Genomic DNA, 19,019 nt, shown 5'->3' on the forward strand with positions numbered 1-19,019 from the left:
ATATACAATAAATTTTGGTTTTAATACCTGATATTTTCAACCTATTCAGCATATGAAACATCCTGATATGTTCAAAGCCTCCATACACTGATTCTCTGACAGTCAGTTTCAAAGGTTTCAAAATAAGGATCCAAAATTCAGCACAACCATTAGTAAAAAAAAAAACAAAAAACAATCCCACAAGCCAACACTTCTAAAGGTCTGTTTCAAATTATGTGTTAAACAGCCTTTTGCTTGTATGTATTAAAGTCAGGATAAAACTCTAAATCTCTAAGGCAGCATCAAATTGCCTTGAAAGCAGAAGCTACCTTTTTACTTATGAGCTATCCTGACTCAGTAATTATATGCTTTTCTACTTATGAACAGGTAAATCAAAGGTCCTACAAACAATCATATCCCTCACCACATAGCCTTACTTATTTCACACAACAGATCCATTCTAGTCATTGAAGAGGACAGATTTGGTGGAATAGCTTATAATTAAAGATATGTAACACGACTTAATTGAAGCTTACTTATGCAATCTAATCTGTCATTTGTTACCTTCTGGGTGCATTGAATTGCACTCTTAGTTCTGAGATTTAACCCTTTCATACCTTTCATACGGAATTTCCCACCGTTTTTGCTTTTTTTTGCCTTTTTTTTTTTAAGAGTAGTTAACATTGCTTAAATCTTTAGAATTGCCATACACGTTGGCTGAGTAGTGATGATGGATGATAATGATAGGCTAACACATCTTATATAAAATGCAGTAGAAAGATCTCAATTTGAGAGATATTTGATAAAAGCAGAAAGATGTTATGACTAAAGAAAACCAAGTTCCATTCCCTGAGGAAACAATAAGCTCCAGTGCAGTGGCTCTCCAGTGCTGATGAACATGTCACAGGTGATCTATTCAGGTGCTAAATAAACTCCATAAAACTATTTAAAAAATATTTTTACGTAATGCATCCACACAGAGACACATAAAATCAAGTCTACAACCAGAGAAATTTATAAACTTGGTGAAAACAAAGTTCACATGCTTTCCACCACACTATGAAAGAACAAACAAGTATCGCATTCGTATAAAGGTAGAATTACTTTCTTGAATATAGCCCTGAGATTTCCAAGAAAATATTACAGAGCTTTTTACAGTAATCTGAGCCATGCTGAATGAATTCTTTCCTAATGAATATGTGAGAATCTGTTTTCGGTTCTTTCCTGAACAACCTGGAAAGCTATGAGAGGGAACTGAAGGCCCAGTAATTTGCCAATGCGTCTAATTTGAGTCCATACTAGAACACGTGTTTCATATTAAATTTTAATTTTTTATTAATTTCTTTGACTTATTTCCTCTTCAAAAGGCATCTGATGTACTACAAGAAATCAAACTATTGCTCATAAAGTGATTGAAAGTTTGTTCTATATCGAACAAAACAAAGCTCTCATTATTTAAGGACTTAAACGTATCAGATAAGAAAAGTACTCCTTTCATTTGTATAGCTTATTTGTAGTTTCTCTGGATCTGAAAGTGTCATATTATAGAAACATTTGCCCCACGACACCAATACATCAATGTAATATCAACCTAGTTCATTCAGATCAATTACTGAAATTATTCTGGATTCATACTGACATGACTGAAAGCAGATGTGGTTCCTTGTTCCAAAGGATGGCTACCATTTTATTCTTTTATTGTTAACTCATTAAGTTGGTTATTCATCCACTGTTTGACTGACATGGCCTGGGTTTCTGTCCATTCCTTTACAAATCTAAGAGAGATCTCAAGATTGGTGTTATTGTTTGTATCCCATTCTTCACATTTTCTTCTTGCTGTAACAGCTCTACCCTATTTGATTCCTGCTTCTAAAGCTGATGAAGCGGCAGTGTTGTTATGAGTTAATATTTTTCTAAGAAAAGCATGGACATTTTAAAGTGTTCATGGTATTTATTTACCCAGGAAAACTAATGTGGTAACATATGGTTTGTAGTGATGCCCTGCTGTTTTACCCATTATGCCAGCAGAGTTGACTGAAGCTGAAAAAGGTTGAAGGACTCCCCCCAAAATCACATAATAAAGACTATCCAGCTTAGAAGTTCAAAATAGAGATCCTCTTCCTTTGAATTTGTCCCTAACCGCTGGACCATATGGTTTTCTTTCTCAGCAGTACTTAAGTGAGTTGTTTCTGGATTTTCTCTGTTTTGTTCTCTTTCTCAGAGGAGTGGTTTTGGCTTTTTTTTTTCTTTTTTTTCCCAGAGAATCACTAGGGAAATGAAACTGTGCTGAGTTGTGCTCTTTGGACTTAAAATTATGTGTGCTGAACAGAATCAAAAGCTTTTCATTTAACAGTGGCATAAAGCAAAATAAATGTCCAGTTGTTAAGCAGCATGAAGAAATAAAATCACATTTTTTTAATACTTAACAGTTCACAATTGCTTGGAAATATGTATATGATTATCTACTTTCACACAAATTCAGATGGTCTATATTTAAAATGTTTCATGGCATTCTTCCTCACAAGAGGAGCATCCTGATCTTTCAGTTGGATTTCTACAGTGAAAAGGGACTGATGACTACCCAGACGGGAGGCAGGGAATGAGTAGTAGATTTTAATCAGATTTCATTTCTAATTCCTTCAAATGCTCATAATGTTTGTTCTCAAATTAAAATTCTACTTTCTAAAGCAAGATTAATTTCTAGCAATGCAAAGTTAAGATGGAAACTTAAACTTTCATGCTCAATTACAGTTATGTGTTAATACATTGAAAGGTTCTTTCTTATTAAAATTAGAACCAGTAGAAACAAAGTGCGTTAATTTCTTACATCCTGCCCATTATACTATTTGGTTTTACTGAAAAAAGAAACTATTCAGAGATATAGCAAACTATTTTTAATTTGGTTGTAATGGGAGCTACATACAAAGAAACTCTAAAAAAAGTATTAGTTTATGTAATGCTGTAACCCTCTGCACATGACAATAGTAAAAAAGTGAAATAAAAGACTTCAATTAGTTAGTAACTGTATCAAAATACCAGTTTTCTACAAGATTCCTTATATTCCCCCCTACAGCTTCAGAGACAAGGTGCAGGGAAAGATGTGATCAGAAGGATTAATACAATTACTTTTTCCTTGGCATGCCCATGCATATGTATTTGTGGGTATGCACTCTATACTGTCTGATTCCTGTAGTATAGCACAACACCTTATCGGTAATGAGAGGGTTCATCTAACATTCTGTTTAAGTGAAAGTATCAAATCAGGAACAGATACTCATACAATAAATGGAATTGAAAATGTTATTTGGTTGCTGTTGTAGTTGATATGAGAGATGAAATTTTGATTGGATGGATAGAAAACTTAGAACTTCTTGTATCTTCAGAAAATGGGACAAAATAAGAATTTCTGCTGACTTAATGTGAAATCTTCCTTACAAACACATAAGCAGAAAGAGTCTTGACAAGTTTGTGTTTGTAAGCATAAAGCAGGAACTGCACTCTGGGATTAATGGGAAAGAGGAAAACTGCTCAGATACCTGAAACAAACAAAAACAAAACAAACAAGCAAAAAAGACAGATGGGCTACATTAAAAAACAAACAAACAAACAAAACCCAAACAGAAATAAGATTGATAAATCTATATTATAATCCATTTAGATATATTTTACAGTAGTAATTTTGCAAATATTTTTCCACTAAAAATTAAAAAATATTCAGCAGGCATGTTTTGCCATGGATTCTAAATCTTTTTGTAGTCAGAAATGTGTTATGAGGCTATTGAATGCTCTCAATTCAGAAGTTTGAGCATCACCAAGACATGAGAACTATACTTTTAAAACAGTGGACCTTAAAATAAGTGAAGAGCAGTTGGATCATGATCTTGACAGAAACTTAAGTTTAGCCAAGATTATAGGTAGTGACATAAAATTATCAATCTGTCATTGGAGTCACTGTTGAAGCAACAGTTTTAAAACTGAGGCTGTACAGTTGTAAATAAAGCCAATACAAATTAACATGGAAAAAAAAAATGAACTTTAACCACTGAGAAAGTATTCTTCATATAAGTCAAAATAATGGTTTTAAACTAAAGGAGGGTAGATTCTGACTAGATACAAGGAAGAAATTTTTACAATACAAGAAGTGAACAGGCTGCCCTGAGAGGTGGTAGATGTCCCATCCCTGGAAACATTCAAGGTCAGGCTGGATAGAGCTCTGAGCAACCTGATCTAGCTGAAGATGTCCCTGTTCATTGCAAGGGGAGGTAGACTAAATGACCTTAATAGTCCTTTACAACCCAAACCATTCCATAATTCTATTGTTAATCTCTGTACTTGTCATTTTAATATTATTTATTAACAACTTCAGCTACTAAGATTATAATTTGGAGCAGCACTGCAGGCACATTTACTTCTTCCTGCAGATCCATATATATTGACAATAACTATTAAGATAATAAAGATGCTAAATACCTTGGGGTCTCTTTCATCAGCATGCCTCAACAAACAGAGCTTCATTTGACTCACCTGTTACATTCCTCTTGATCCTTCAACATGGTTCATTTCCACATACAAGAACACAGCCTAAACTGTTGATTATTATTATTTCTACACCATCAAATACGTGTTTTTTTTACGAAAAGATGAAAGAGATGTTGATATAAAATGAAGATAAGGTGGTGGAAAAGATAGGCGATTAAACAGATGAGAAGAATGTTTGCAAACTTTAAAAAAAAATAAATGCTTCAGATTGCAGGTGCTCCTTAGAACTTGTTTGGTGATATTTTTATTGCATTTAAAGCATTTTTTTTTCAGCTAGGGACTTCTACTTTTTTTTCCTTAGTTTCTAAATTAACAAAAAATATAGCATATATTGGGCTAAATGAAATGATTCATCCATTGAAAATTCTTTTGATGCCTGCTTCAAACATAAAGACATCACTTAGAATAACTCAAACATTGCAAAAGTTATTTCATCAATACCAATCCAAGCTTCAACCAAATTTAGTCATCCACATACTAAAAAAAAATATATAATTTTCTCTTTTGATAAAAGTAAAAAGACTTGGGAACACAAAACATCACTACTCTCCACAGTAACTTCTGTAAAGCCATTCTTGAATCTTTCTTATTTGCAGTAACAGTTGGGAAAATAGAAGGGGCACAATTTATGTTGTTGCTCAGTCACTTTCATTTTACAATACATGTTTTCCTCAGATTGGTCAATGTTTTGTAATGACAAATACATGTGTTCTGACACAGAGTAGTGGGAAATTTCCTTACTTTGGCAAAAAAGAGTTTTAAACTGTCTCAGGAGGTAATTTTATGTACATTTATATAAAAATATACGCCATGATTAGGAAAACATTAAAAAGTTATGCTGAAGCTAGCATAAATAAATGAACATTGAAATAACTGCAAAAGAAATATCAAGGGTCTTTTAAGTTGAATATCTTCAGAAATAAATAAGTTTCATCATTTCCAAATTGGAGTTTTCAAAAAATACAGTAACATAACAAGCACAACTTCATTAAATTCCTATAGAAGTACAAGTTTTTCATCAGACTGTTTTGCTATTAAGAATGGCTGCATTGGTGCTAAAAGTGTAAGATGACTCACTATTCCCTGGCCACCTATTCTTTCTTTCTTGGCTATGTATATGTGTGTCCCGATATACTGCAGAAATCCACCATGCCACTTATTTCTTTTACTGGTTATTTTCCATGTTCAAGTATTAATTCAGATTTAAAACAATGAGAATTTTAGAAAATATTAGTTTTTTAAATTAAGGTGAATAATTAAACTTTATTTTTTATAAATCTATTAAATATAATACATGGATCACTATATCTAAGATCAAACTTTCACTGTTGATCGTAAGGCTATGTTACGCATCTAGAAATATTAGTTACGTATTATTAGGATGTATGGGATTTTTGGCTGAGGTTTTGATAAAATGGGCCAACCAAAAAACGACAAAGCCAAACAGTCCACAGTTTTTGTCTGGGTACCACAACGTACAAATCAAAAATTCCAGATCTTGGCTTTATAACCTGACATTCCTTTGATTTACAATTAAATAATATGAAATGTATTTAAATATAAGCTGGAAATGAAGAGGAATTATAATTAAGAACTTTGGGGATTTTACCTTTTGGGGCAATCTAGATTATTTTGCTCTGATAGTAGATGTGAAAAAGAATATTTGAAGAGGTTTCATCCTGTTTATGCTGTTGGGATATAAGATCTGTTCATATAAAAAATGGTAACAGATTGTACATTTTTTCTATTTTCTTCATGATTTTATGCTGGCACTTCTATGAAATGTGACACAATAATTAATTTGCTTCCAGGATAATATAAGAGCACAAGCTGTCTGCACTGCAAAAATGCATTTATAATATCAGCAACAGAATTCTAACAAAATGTGCAGCATTAGATAATCAAATAAGTTCAAAATTGTGTTATAAATGTAACTTAAATTATTACCTGCTTGTATAAAAAGATGCAAGTTTCACAGTATCACAGTATCACAGTATGTTAGAGATTGGAAGGGACCTCAAAAGATCATCTAGTCCAATCCCCCTGCCGGAGCAGGAACACCTAGATAAGGTTACACAGGAACATGTCCAGGTGGGTTTTGAATGTCTCCAGAGAAGGAGATTCCACAACCTCCCTGAGCAGCCTGTTCCAGTGTTCCGTCACCCTCACTGAGAAGAAGTTTCTTCTCAAGTTTAAGTGGAACCTCTTGTGTTCCAGTCTGTACCCATTTCCCCTTGTCCTTTCATTGTTTGCCACTGAGAAGAGCCTGGCTCCATCCTCGTGACACTCCCCCTTTATATATTTATATACACTAATAAGGTCACCCCTCAGTCTCCTCTTCTCCAAACTATAGAGACCCAGCTCCCTCAGTCTTTCCTCATAAGGGAGATGCTCCACTCCCTTAATCATCTTAGTTGCCCTGCGCTGGACTCTCTCCAGCAGGTCCCTGTCCTTCTTAAACTGAGGGGCCCAGACCTGGACACAATATTCCAGATGAGGTCTCACCAGGGCAGAGTAGAGGGGAAGGAGAACCTCTCTCGACCTACTAACCACCCCCCTTCTAATACACCCCAGGATGCCATTGGCCTTCTTGGCCACAAGGGCACAGTGTCGGCTCATGGTCACTCTGTCGTCCACCAGGACCCCCAGGTCCCTCTCCCCTACACTGCTCTCTAACAGGTCGTTCCCCAACCTATACTGGAACCTGGGGTTGTTCCTGCCCAGATGCAGGACTCTACACTTTCCCTTGTTATATTTCATCAAGTTATTCCCCGCCCAACTCTCCAGCCTGTCCAGGTCTCGCTGGATGGCAGCACAGCCTTCTGGCGTGTCGGCCACTCCTCCCAGCTTAGTGTCATCAGCAAACTTGCTGATAGTACACTCAATTCCCTCATCTAAATCATTGATGAATATATTAAATAATATTGGTCCCAGTACCGACCCTTGAGGCACTCCACTAGATACAGGCCTCCAACTAGACTCCACCCCATAGACTACAACTCTCTGGCTTCTCTCCTTCAGCCAGTTCACAGTCCACCTCACTACCCGATCATCCAGACCACACTTCCTCAATTTAGCTGCAAGGATGCTGGGGGGGCCGTGTCAAACGCTTTGCTGCAGTCAAGGTAGACCACATCCACCGCTCTGCCATCATTCATCCACCGTGTTATTTCCTCATAAAAGGCTACGAGATTGGTCAAGCATGACTTCCCCTTGGTGAAGCCATGTTGACTGCTCCTCATAACACTCTTATCCTTGATATGCCTTAAGATGGCACCAAGGATAAGGTGTTCCATCACTTTCCCAGGAATGGAGGTGAGGCTAACTGGTCTATAGTTACCCGGGTCCTCCTTCTTGCCCTTTTTGAAGACAGGAGTGACATTTGCTTTCCTCCAGTCCTCAGGCACCTCTCCCGTTTCCCAAGACTTGGTAAAGATGATGGAGAGCGGTCTAGCAATGACCTCCGCCAGTTCCCTCAGCACCCGTGGGTGCATCCCATCTAGACCCATGGATTTATGGATGTCCAGATTGCTCAACTGGTCTTTAACCCATTCCTCATTGACTAAGGCAGACCGCTCCGTTGACCTGTCTTCATCTGAGGTCTCAGCGGTACAGGGCTCTTCAGGACTGCCTCCGGCAGAGTAGACAGAGACAAAGAAGTCATTCAGTAACTCTGCCATCTCTGTATCTTCTGTCACCAGGGCACCCGTCCCGTTCATCAGCGGGCCTACATTGCCTCTGGTGTTAGTTTTATCTGCCATGTATTTGAAAAAGCTTTTTCTGCTGTCCTTGACCCCTCTCGCCAGCTTTAATTCCAAGGAGGCCTTAGTCATCCTAGCAGCTTTCCTACATCCTCTAGCAGCAGCCTTATATTTTTCCCAAGTGGCCAGCCCTTCCTTCCATGACCTGTAAACTCTTCTCTTCCACTTCAGCATACCCAGCAATTCCCTATTTAGCCACGCAGGTCTCCTGACCCTCTTCCTTGACTTCCTACGTGTCAGGATGCTCTGATCTTGAGCTCGGAAAAAGCAGTCCTTGAACGTCAATCAACTATCTTGGACCCCTTTACCTTCAAGCAGCCTAGCCCATGGGATTTCCCCTAGCAATTGCTTGAAGAGGCCAAAGTTTGCCCTGCTAAAGTCCAGGGTTGCGATTCTACTTGCTATTCTACTGACCCTACCACACAAGATCCTGAATTCTACCATCTCGTGGTCGCTGCAACCAAGGCAGCCCTCAACCTTCACTCCTTCAACCAGACCCTCCTTGTTAGTGAGGATGAGATCCAGCAGCGCACCTCTCCTGGTTGGCTCATCCACCATTTGCATGAGGAAGTTATCATCTATACACTGGAGGAACCTCCTGGACTGCGGCTGGGTTGCCGAGTAGTCCTTCCAGCAAACATCAGGGAAGTTAAAATCCCCCACGACGACCACGGCCTGTGACTGTGAGGCTGCTCTCAGCTGCCTGTAGAAGGCCTCGTCAACTTCCTCACCCTGATCCGGTGGCCTGTAACAGACCCCCACAACAGTATCGCCCCTGCCAGCCTGCCCCTTAATTCTCACCCACAGACTCTCGACTCGCTCATCATCTGTCCCCGGACAGAACTCAACGCATTGTAGCTGTTCTCGCACATAAAGAGCAACCCCACCACCCCGCCTGGCTGGCCTGTCTTTCCTGAAAAGGACATAGCCCTCCATGACTATATTCCAGTCATGTGAGCTGTCCCACCACGTCTCTGTAATTGCCACCAGATCATAATCTCCTGACTTAACACAGGTTTCTAGCTCCTCCTGCTTATTTCCCATGCTGCACGCATTGGTGTACAGACATCTCAGGGAGCAAGCTGAGCAAGCTGTTATATTATTGTGCTGCTATGTATATTGACAGAGCATAATTTTATAATTAACAATAGTAAGCCCAAATTTAAATTTATAACATAATTTCGTATTGGCAAGAGTTTCAAAATTCTGCTGTAGTACAAATTCTAGCATGTGACACCCATTCAGTGAATACTTTATCATTAGTGTTCCTTTTTATCCTTTCTGTGTGCAAAACTTCATGGATGTTTATAAAACTATACTGACAAGACATGTTTGAAACAAGACAGTGTCAAATGTTTGTTTCTGATGTGACACCTGACTCTTCATGCCAGAAACAATTTTTTTCAGAGCTGCTGAAACAACATATTATAGTCAAATAAAGTCTTTGGTAAACGCTTAACACTGCAGTGTTTCTTTGTGATACACTTCACTTGTGGAAGAACTGCAATATTTATCATTTCCGTTGTCATCTAGCAGTACTGTGTAAGATAAAATGGCCAGTGCCACAGGCCTGAAAGGGAAGAATAAGAATTTCTGTAATAGAAAATTATGGACTAAGAAGACCTCAATGGATTTTCCTTCTATTGTTAGTTTGGTTTTTTTCTACGCCAAGAAGTAATAATCTCTTTTCCAAATTTTTGGTGCCCTCTTCAGAAATTTTAGTTGGGCAAATTTCAAATGTCTTTAGTATTCCTCTGAGTTCATGTCTCTGAATTATGAAAAACTTTTGGCACCATACGTATTTTGAGTAATTAGTTCTATAGGGTAATTACAAACTAATTTTCATCTCTTTCAGATATAAAGACTATAACCCTCAATGTTTTCTTTACTATTACTACAATTGAGATTTTCATTGAGACCATTTAGAACAGGATTAGATCCTAAGCTTTAGATCTTACTTGCAACTTCCACAGAACAGCTTTGCATCAGATGTCTGGATTCAGAGCAATGGCTATAAGTATATAATAGGCCATGAGAGTTCCTGAAGATATAAGTGTATGAGCTGTTCCTAAAACTAAAGGTGCTCATTCTCTATGTTCTCATAATAGTTTGTGACAGTGGGGTGTGTATGTTGATGCAAGTAAAATAGTTCCTGATTTGCATTAATGCAAAGGAAAAAAAACCAGGCTGCCTGGAACATCTACCTGTTTAAAATTAGTTCCTCTTCCATTATCATATGAAACCAGGAAATGCATGGGAAGGTGAGTGAGAGGACATGAATAGGACATTAATGGAAAAAAATGGGAGATCAGGAAATATCTTCCTTTAATTAGAGAGATTTAGTTGGTTCTCACTTCACTGGTTCCCTTACTGGGACAGGAAATTTACAACAGTGAAGGCAGATGGCGTAAGGCTTGGCCAACTCCAGTCACAACCATGAGTGGTGACCCAACTATACTGTTAGCTTTCAGTGTGGGTTGTGTTGAGATTTTCATAATACATCAGGAAAAACAGCATAGTATTTGTGGGTGAAAATTCTGATCTTAAAAAGGTCTGGAGGAAACATGTATTTTTTCTATATTATGTGTTAGAATGCATACATGTATGTGCCTATCACACCAGGAGAAAAAACCAACCTGAAATATTTCTGTTGTGGAAGAAGAGTTATTGAACAATGACAGTGGATCACAGTCTACTTAGGGATACACAGATTTCTTTTAAAGAAAAAAGACAGAAAATCCTTTATGCAAAAAAAAACAAAACAACAAAACAGTGATAAACAACAGTGTAAATGCTATCGCATGTGTATATTTAATATAAAGCTATCTAATTCAGTCTGATAGTAATAGGTGGCTTTGGCACAAACACAAGTAGTTTTCCTGTCAACTCCATGAATTCCATATGTAATTAATTTTGTATTAGTGTTCTTCCTATGTAAATCTCACAAAATTGTTATTTAAAGCAATTCAAAACTCAAATAGCAGTATATTTGTATTTAAGTTAAAATTTCAACTGATATAAGCAAGGGTTCAAGCTTTTAGGACTGTAGCAGTGGTGTCGGTCTGAAGTTTTCCCATGTTTCTTTATAATTATATGTCATTCTTTGCAGCAAGGAAACAAAGAAGGTTAATGTATAGATGTAATTTAGCATACTCTTACAGGTTAGTTCCATGTAATTCCCTGGGCTTGTTTACTGCATGTCTGCATTTGTTATTTCCTCTCCATCTTCTTGCTGCTGCTGAAGTTAACAGAACAGAGCCCAGTTGTCAGTCCCAGTAGTGAACCAATCTTTGCCATATGCCTCTATTTAAACTTTAAAGTTAATAGACAATCTTTGCCTAGCTTAATCAAGGACATCAGTTTGTTGTTTTTTTCCAGTGATCTTTCTATATTTAATTTTTTTTTTCCTGCTATATTAGCCATGGACAAATTATACAGATAAAAACACAGAAACGTCCCTTGAAAAAAAAAAAAACAAAATTATTTTTTGCTAGAAACATTCTTAGGCTTCTGTTTTCATGTGGCAGTCATTCATCCTCTTCATTTAAATAGATCTTCTGACCACCTTTCCATAAAGCCTATTGGCATTAATCCTTCACACAAAGGAAGCGTTATACTTGTGGAAGCATGAAAGCAGAGAGGTGAAGGAATACATTACGCTATGTGACAAATTCACTTGCCAGTCATGCAATGCAATGTATGTCCAAACTGCATTGTTTGTTTTGTGTCAGCTCTCTACAAGGGCTCACAAAAACAGCAGTGAATGAAACGCATAATGTCATCAAGCACACCTGTTCAGACAATATAGCTCTATACTATAGAACTGTAGAATCATATGGAATTGTAGAATCATATAGAGACATAGAATCAACTAAATTGGAAAAGACCTTTAAGATCATCAAGTCCAACCTTTATCCCAAGACTGCCAAGTCCAGCACTAAAGCATGTCAGTAAGGGCTTCATCTACACTTCCCTGGATAGTGATTCCGCCACTTCCTTGGGCAGCCTGTTCCAATACCTGAACACCCTTTCAGTGAAGAAATTTTTCCTAATATCCAGTCTAAAGCTCCCCTGGTGCAGCTTGAGGCCATTACCTCTTGTCTTATCATTTGTTATTTGAGAAAAGAGACCAGCCACCTCCTTACTCCATCCTCCTTTCAGGTAGTTGGATATAATACACTGAGGGCTGTACGGATTTTAGATGTCAAAGGCAAAGCTGGAGAGTGTTTCTTTTCTGTTTATAAAAGCACTCTGCAATCTATTCAGGTTCATAAAATAACAGGAGTAACCATAATATTATGCTTTTCCGGTACACCATTCTTGATCGCAGAATTTCAAACATGCTTAAAGGGAAGTTCTCCATTCTAGTGCCTTACAACAATCACACCTGTTTCTATACCATTTCTTTTCAATTGAAGTTTTCATCACCACTTGAGAACATGGATACTATTTGACCTTCCCTGAATCACCTTATTTACTTACTTCTGACTCGGAATCTGTGATGATTTTCAATTCTACTAATCTGGTTTTCACACAGGTGTTTCTCATTGCATTTCCATTTAAGAATATCAGCAGTGCTTTAGTAATAGTGACTTTGTTCAGCCAAACAGTTTGTGACAGCTCATGCACAGAATTTTTATCTCTTTACATAAAGCCCCATCAGTGATGCCTGCTCAAAAGCACACCTGGAAAAGCATATGGTTTTGATCTTTAAATATATCTACACAAGTAAAATGAAAGAAAAAGATAAGCTTAAATCTAAGAGATAGCTATGAACATCCAGACTACAAGCTCTGTTTTGAATTTTCAAAAAGTGTTTGGTTTTTTAAATGTTCTTAGTGATTATAAATCACCATTTTATAAAAAGTAGGAAAATAAAGTTGAACATTAAACTTTCTACTATGTTAACAAGCAATTTAGAAAAATTGAGAGTAGATGCTATTTCAAGTGCTTTTATTGAAAAATTTTTGAATAATATATTGTAAAGAGAGCCACCAACAAAAAACCAAACAAACATGCAAACTTCAAGGTGCATAGATGAATTGTTTTTTTTCCACCATGTAATTTTAGAGTTTAACATAAAATGAGGTTTTCCACATTACTAACAGTGGTGACTAGCTCAATCCAAGCAACTGGAATCAGAGATTTCAAAATAAATGTAATAGGCAGTTTCCAGATTGCTTCCAAGTCTTGCAGGTTTTTGCAGAACAACAAAAAGAGAGGATTCTTTCCATTTAACCAGAGGTTATTGTTATAATTTCCAGAATAATAAGCCAACTGTCACCCAGTTAACAGTAATTAGCGGAAACTGGGCCTACTGAACCACTTTGAATTTTCAGGGGCTTAGAGATTTCCAGCTTAACGCACAGATTTAAACCTATTCTTACAATTTTTGTACTACATGAAATTAATAGTCCAAGCCTATTCTTCATTTCTAATTCGAATTTTCCTGAAATGATGGTTAATGAGATTTTGAAGTACAGGAGAGTTAAACTTGAAGTCAACAGCTGGCAATCCTGAAATTTATTGAGAAAACATTAAAATTTGGCTGTTCTTGAATCTGAAACAACCCTAATTCTGCCTGAGATCATACAGCATGTTTAAAGAAAATGAGATGGTGGTGTGCTGGTTTTGCATGTCAGTTGAGAGATTCTGATTCCAGCAGTATTACTGTATTTTAAAATATGCCACCTGCCTGTAATTAGTGCCAGCCTCTCGTGATTTTAAACATCCCTTCTTTCCCTAGTCTTGAAACACCTTTGGATGAAATTGAGATCATAATTTCATAATAGCCAATCAAATAATAATTTGCACTGCTACAAACATTTTTTATCTAAGAATTTCAAAGTGCTTTACAAGCCCTAATGAGTTAACGATTTCAAAACATAAGGCATCCCCACTTCACAAAAGTAATAAAGGCAGTTAAGTACACTAGACTTAGAGTAAATCAGAGGCATAAGATAAAACAGAATCTAGATTTTTCCATATTTCAGTCCTCCTATTTTCAGAAAATAAACCCTTTCTGCCTCTTTCTCTTCTGTTTTGTTTTTCTATTTCATGTCACAAGTACTGAAGACCATTGCATGACCTGTGTATAACAGCCCTTCTTTCAGAGACAGATACCAAATGCTGCTTTATATTACTGGCAGAATTTATCACAATAGCTTTTCTTAGTAACATGAAAAAAGTTTCCAGTAAATTTTAAAAGCAATTTCTTGTACATGGAGGAACAGTTCAGCTTATTTTGATGCTTACTGATGGTATGCAGGCTGCTTGAAGATACAGCCCAGTAACAGCCACACTGCCTTCCGAATGAAAAAAACTACTGATGGCAGAAAGTTGCTGTTTTGGAAACTATCATCTTCTAAACTTTCTAAAGTTTCAAGAGCTCTATCTTCTGATTACAAAAGCCATCTTAAAGTAACACAATATTTCTTCCACTTTACGAACACCAATTTTTTTTGGTAAAGGAAAACCAAAATTAAAGTTCCTAGCGTTCTACAACAAAAATACAAGGGGAGAAAACAAATACAGGAAATTAATTTGGATTAATCAGATTTTACAACTACTGTGTGGCTGACTTCTAGCATGTCAAATATTTCCCCATCTGATTTCAATGAAAGATGAAGATAGCTCTTGAAAAACAGAAATCCGAGGACTACACTATTTACATATGGAACTTTAGGAATAATATTTTAGTGCTTACAAAAATAATACATCTCTCATGTATTTATTTTTGAGGCAATATCAGATAGCATGTTAAAGTCAGAAAACACAAAAGATTAATTATCTCTTTAACAAAATTCATAGATTTCTTCATACCGGTGCTTCACTACACAGGCAAGATCAAACAAGAAAAGTGGAGAATCCGTTTTGCATTACAACACATACCCACAAAGCACTGGCTAATGTGTTATTTTCCCTCAGTTTAAAAAAAAACAATTGTATTCATTAACAGCTTTTCGCTTAGTATGGCCTGTGTATATTACACTCAAACAGTCAGCTGTCATATGAGATGATGGGAGTTGACAGTTTGGAATTTTAAAGTTAGACTCCTGTTTAATGTACTAAATGAACAAGAGCTGTCTAACTTAGGTCAAAATGAACCCAACAGAAAAGTCCCTGTGACTATGCAAGATTTTATTCTACCTTTTCAAGTTTATTGTGCCTAGTGAATATTCAGTGCTTTCCAGCTAGATACTCAGTTAATTCTGTGACTAAGAAAGATTTCATTAGGTAGGCTTCAGGCAACAGTGAACTACAACTATTTTCTGAAATTCACAGTTTATGATCCATATCCAACGATGAATGGTCTATAAACTCTTTTATAGTCTTTAACTGCATAAACTTTACATTATGGTCTTACATTAACGTGTGAACATTTTTGCTACAAGGTGTAGAAAAAATAGTATAAACAGAAGTTAACCCAGCTCTTACACAAATAGAACATGTAAGTCTTCAGTCTAACTTGTTCAGTGCTTAACGTTCTTTGTTTAATTTTGTACTTTTCTAAAAATGCAGAGAAATACAGTTTTAAAAAATCTAGTAACCACTAGTCAATTGCCTAAGCTCACGCTGTCTAGTTAGCATCCTCTGTGTTCCATCCCAATGCGAATTGTTCCTAACCCTGTCAAACCTTTTTATCTCATAGCTGTGGCTTATATTGGTGTATTAATAAATGGCTTCCTATACCCTAAGTGCTGTATGAATGACTTGTGTGGGGGCTGCCTCCCAGTTTTAAGATCTAGACACATTAATGGTGGCAGAGTAGTTAGTTACCCTATCCCGAAATAAAAAAGGTAGCAAGATACAATATTACAAATTGTTCATGGTTAGTGCTCAACAGAGAGCTTTATTCCAAGTCTCAGACTTGCCAGCACTTTTAGCTTTTTCACAGTGTTAATAAAACATGAGCTACTGCTGGGAAGGTAAACTGTTTAATACACAGAAATCCAACAGAGGTTCATATACATACAGTCAGATATCTATGGGCAGAAAATAGTGGCTTATGAACTGGTACAGAGCACATGTTTTGGGAAGGGAGGAGGAAACATTTGAAGCCAATAGACCTTAGTCCTGTGGAACTACTGAACACTGTAATATGAAGTAAGATTTTATACTCCACATAGAATACTCCCTCTGCAAAATATATGGGGAATCCCCTATACCTAGGCAGTGGAAACAGTTTATTCCTAATTATATCATAACTGTGATTAATGAAGATGAGTTTTCTTTCGTGATTCCATAACATGTTCTTTTCATATTTTGCCTGTATAACCAAGCGAAAAAATAGTCTGACATTTTGTAAGATGGTGTTGCAGTACTTTTTTCAGTATAAATAAAACATACAACAATTCATAATGGATAGGGTATGAGGACTTTTTTATTTTGAAAAGATTTCGGGTTTTTCATAGTTGAGAAATAGCATAGGAGTATATAACCAGGACACAGGTCACCAATTAAAGATTCTTTCCAAATGTGCATATTAAATCTTGATTATGACAGAGTATATTAACACTTTATTCTTACATTTTAAAGTTCGTTAATCATGATCAGAAGTCCTTAAAAACAAGTTCTACAATGTAACATTTGCAGGGATCACCAGCTCCGAAGTAAAGGGTCACTTGCACCTCTCAGGGAGAATGAATTCTGTCTCTGTTTTCAGTTGGCTATGAATAACAGACAGAAAGCCCAGGACTGAAAATTATTTGTTGTTGGCTTAAGCAGCCATGATGTTTATGGCTGTTTATTTCTACTCCTCATGCTATGCTAGGGTAATTGTTGATTAAAGTTTTGTAGATAATTGTATCAAGAAATGAATTGTGTAAATATTCATGGCTATTTGTTTTGCTCAGATGTATCGAAAAAACAACAGAAACCACAGATACCCAGATTAAATAAAGCCCTCTACTGAGAAACGGCTGCTAGGAATTTCTTTCTTTCATGTTTTGCAGTTCTGCCTATTCCGACTACCAGTATATCTTTAATTTCAGATAATTTATCAAATTATGGAGTCCATATCAAATAGATTCTAGACTCAAGTAATTCTAAGTTTTACAGTAATTTTGAAAAAGAAGTTATGTAAACTTTTACATACCCCAAAATGTTCTTCATTTTGGTTATATATATTTTCAGCATACTGTTCTTTTATAGGTCTTAAACCAGCCAAATAAATAATCTCCATCTCGCAAAGATCTCTTTAGTATCAACTATCATAATATTACTAAGTATGACAATAAAAGCATGTTTGTTTGGAGTATTATTTGACATAAACATGCCTCAGTATTGCACAAAAGATGAATGTGTTATACTTACAATGTAACTCTCGTGTTGCATTAGAAAACTTAAACGTTTTGGTTAGCTACAATGCAATTTTAATCTTTTCCGCACGTTAACCAATTGCTCTTTACAACTCTTTACAACCCTGACTTAATCTACACCTAGAGGATTATACTCTGTTATTAGGACTGGTTATTGATTCTCTTATTAAATTTCTGCCAATAAAAATATTTTTCAAGAATTGTATGTATGAATGTATGCAGTTTAACTATTGTTGATTTCTATTTTCAGCATGTAGTAAAACAGATGGAGGTGGCTCGCTTGCTAAATATTTTAGTTAATCATTTTCCGTAATTAAATGATCTCTGATGATTCAGGAAATGAAGATGTGTAATAAACTTAAGGAAATTGAACAGTCAATAACTGGAATAGATGACAGTAGTTAACTACTGTATGGGGAGTTAAAAATTCCCATGCAGTAATAGTATGCCTCTCCAGCCTCTGTCTCTGCTAAAGTAGTGAACATCTACAATGTGTTGAGGATGAGCAGGTCCATAAAAGTAAGTGTATTCTGGGCATTTCTAGTCTAGTAAAGAAGATTTAGTATTCAACTACAACTGCAGACTATCTGCTACCTGATGATTTTTCTGCTACTATCAGACCCTTCTCTCCACACACAATTTATAAACATAGGTCATGAGGGGCTTTACGAGGAACACTCTCATTCTAAATTGATGTCATCTACCTGGACTTGTGCAAAGTGTTTGACACTGTCCCGCATGATCCCGCAATGTCCCTGAATTGGAGAGACATCCATTTGATAGATGGACCAAGAACTAGCTGGATGGCCTCACACAAAGAGTTGTGGTCAATGGCTCAATGTCCAGCTGGAGACCAGTAATGAGTGGTGTCCCTCAGGGATCGGTGTTGGGACCAGTCTGGTTCAACATCTTTGCCAGTGACATGGACAGTGGGATTGAGTGCACCCTCAGCAAGTTTGCCAATGACCAAGCTGTGTGGTTCAGTTGATATGCTGGAGGGAAGGAATGCCATCCAGAGGGATCTTGACATGCTTGTGAAGTGGGCTGATGCTAACCTTATGAAGTTTAACCATGCCAAGTGCAAGGCCCTACACCTGGGTAGGAGCAATCCCAGGCACAGCTACAGGTTGGGCAGAGAAGAGATTCAGAGCAGCCCTGCGGAGAAGGACTTGGGAGTGTTGGTCAATCAGAAAATGAACATGAGCTGGCTTCGGTGTGTGCTCTCAGTCCAAAAAGCCAACTGCATCCTGGGCTGCATCAAAAGGAGCATGACCAGCAGGTCGAAGGAGGTGATCCTGCCCCTCTACTCTGCTCTTCCGAGACCTCACTTGGAGTATTGTGTGCAGTTCTGGTGTCCTCAACATAAAAAAGAACTGTTGGAACAAGTCCAGAGGAAGGCTACAAGGATGAGCAGGGGACT

Source organism: Neopsephotus bourkii, unplaced genomic scaffold (genome assembly GCF_033783945.1).
Source record: "Neopsephotus bourkii isolate Nb327-2 ecotype Australia unplaced genomic scaffold, CSIRO-AGI_Nbou_v1 NB_1388, whole genome shotgun sequence".
Taxonomy (NCBI): domain Eukaryota; kingdom Metazoa; phylum Chordata; class Aves; order Psittaciformes; family Psittacidae; genus Neopsephotus; species Neopsephotus bourkii.